The sequence below is a fragment of the Triticum aestivum genome, chromosome 4A, assembly GCF_018294505.1.
Source record: "Triticum aestivum cultivar Chinese Spring chromosome 4A, IWGSC CS RefSeq v2.1, whole genome shotgun sequence".
NCBI classification, from domain to species: domain Eukaryota; kingdom Viridiplantae; phylum Streptophyta; class Magnoliopsida; order Poales; family Poaceae; genus Triticum; species Triticum aestivum.
In genome coordinates, this window is record NC_057803.1 from 543,145,914 (window position 1) to 543,148,612 (window position 2,699).

The window sequence follows — 2,699 nt, forward strand, 5'->3', positions numbered from 1 at the left end:
CAGACATAAGTTAAACAAGTTTGCCTTAAGAAGGCTAGCACAAACTGGGATACAGATCGAAAGAGGCGCAGGCCTCCTGCCTGGGATCCTCCTAAACTACTCCAGGTCGTCGTCAGCGGGCAGCACGTAGTAGTAGGCACCTCCGGTGTAGTAGGGGTCATCGTCGACGGTGGCGTCTGGCTCCTGGACTCCAGCATCTGGTTGCGACAACCAGAAAGAAAGGAAAGGGGGAAAAAGGGGGGAGAAAGCAACCGTGAGTACTCATCCAAAGTACTCGCAAGCAAGGAACTACACTACATATGCATGGGTATATGTGTAAAGGGCCATATCAGTGGACTGAACTGCAGAATGCCAGAATAAGGGGGGATAGCTAGTCTTATCGAAGACTACGCTTCTGGTCACCTTCGTCTTGCAACAGGCAGAAGAGGGTAGGTCGAAGTCCTCCAAGTAGCATCGCATAGCATATCCTACCCGGCGATCCTCCCCTCGTATCCCTGAGGGAGAGCGACCACCGGTTGTATCTGGCACTTGGAAGGGTGTGTTTTATTAAGAATCCGGTTCTAGTTGTCATAAGGTCAAGGTACAACTCCAAGTCGTCCTGTTACCGAAGATCACGGCTATTCGAATAGATTAACTTCCCTGCAGGGGTGCACCACATAACCCAACACGCTCGATCCCATTTGGCCGGACACACTTTCCTGGGTCATGCCCGGCCTCGGAAGATCAACACGTCGCAGCCCCACCTAGGCTCAACAGAGAGGCCAGCACGCCGGTCTAAACCTAAGCGCACAGGGGTCTGGGCCCATCGCCCATAGCACACCTGCACGTTGCGTACGCGGCCGAAAGCAGACCTAGCCTAGTGGCGTTCCAGTCCAATTCGGCGCGCGCCGCTCCGTCGCTGACGTCTGAAGTGCTTCGGCTGATACCACGACGTCGGGATACCCATAACTACTCCCACGTAGATGGTTAGTGCGTATAGGCTCATAGCCAGACTCAGATCAAATACCAAGATCTCGTTAAGCGTGTTAAGTATCCGCGAACGCCGAACAGGGCCAGGCCCACCTGTCTCCTAGGTGGTCTCAACCTGCCCTGCCGCTCCGCCACCAAGTAACAGTCGGGGGCCGTCGGGAACCCAGGCCCACCTCTACCGGGATGGAGCCACCTGTCCTTTCAGCCCCCTCGTCAGAATCACTTGTGGGTACTCAATGAGCTGACCCGACTTTAGTCACCATCTGTATAGTATGTATGTATGTATAGTATATACCCGTGATCACCTCCCAAGTGATCACGGCCCGATAGTATAGCAAGGCAGACTGACAAGAATGTAGGGCCAATGATGATAAACTAGCATCCTATACTAAGCATTTAGGATTGCAGGTAAGGTATCAACAGATGTAGCGACAATGTCAGGCTATGCATCAGAATAGGATTAACGAAAGCAGTAACATGCTACACTACTCTAATGCAAGCAGTATAGAGGAGAATAGGCGATATCTGGTGATCGAGGGGGGGCTTGCCTGGTTGCTCTGGCAAGAGAGAGGGGTCGTCAACAACGTAGTCGATCGGGGCACCCAGCAGCGGCGCCGGTCTCGGTGTCTACCGGAAAGAAGTAACGAAGGGGGAACATAATAAATAACAGAGCAATCAAAGCATCACAAAGCGTAACATGGCAATACGCGGTGCTAGAGGTGACCTAACGCAGTAGGAGGTGATACCGGTGAAGGGGGGAAACATCCGGGAAAGTATTCCCGGTGTTTCGCGTTTTCGGACAGATAAACCGGAGGGGGAAAGTTGCATATTTGATATGCTAGGGATGTGTGGCGGACGAACGGAGAGTGTATCCGGATTCATCTCGTCGTTCTGAGCAACTTTCATGTACAAAGTATTTTCATCCGAGTTACGGATTATTTAATATTAATTTTCAAAGTTTCTAATTCATTTTTAGAACTAACAGAATTAATTTAATTTAAAAAAATGCCATTATGATGTCAGCATGAGGTCAGCGTGATGTCATCAGTCAACCAGTTAGTTGACTTAGTCAAACTGACAGGCAGGTCCCACATGTCATTGGCTGAAAACTAATTATCTGTTAACTTTTAGTTAGCAGGTTTAATTAGAGTTAATTAGTTAACTAAATAGGGTTAGTTAAGTTAATTGATTATTTTAATTAATTAATCAACTAATATTTTCATTATAATTCCTTTTAATTCTTTTTTTAACAATACAGGGGCGTGGGCCCCATCTGTCAAGGGCCCGAAGGCCACAGTGGGCACTGGACTATCGGGCGGTGGGTGTGGGCGCCCAGCGTGGCCAAACCCGCCCGGGTGCGGGGGCTGGGGAAGGCCGTGGCCGGAGCAGCAGGGGCCGTCGAGAGACGGCGGCGGCCGGAGCCGGGGCTGCGTGGCGGCGCCAGCTGTAGTAGCAGTTCCGGAGGAGCGGCGACAATGGGTGCAGGGCGACGGGCGTGACTAGCTGCGCTCGGAGGCGGTAGCAGTAGGAGGCGGCAATGGTAGCGAGCAGGGACGGGGCTCAGGCGCGGCGCGGGCGCAACCACACATGGTGGCGGGCAAACACGGCGAGGCCGCGCACGGGCACGGGGCGACGCGTCCAGGGCGGAGCAGGGTCGGAGCGCGGACGGCGACCTACGGTGGGAGGCGGAGGGGGATTGGGCAAGGGGCTCACAAGGGAGGTCGCGTGCG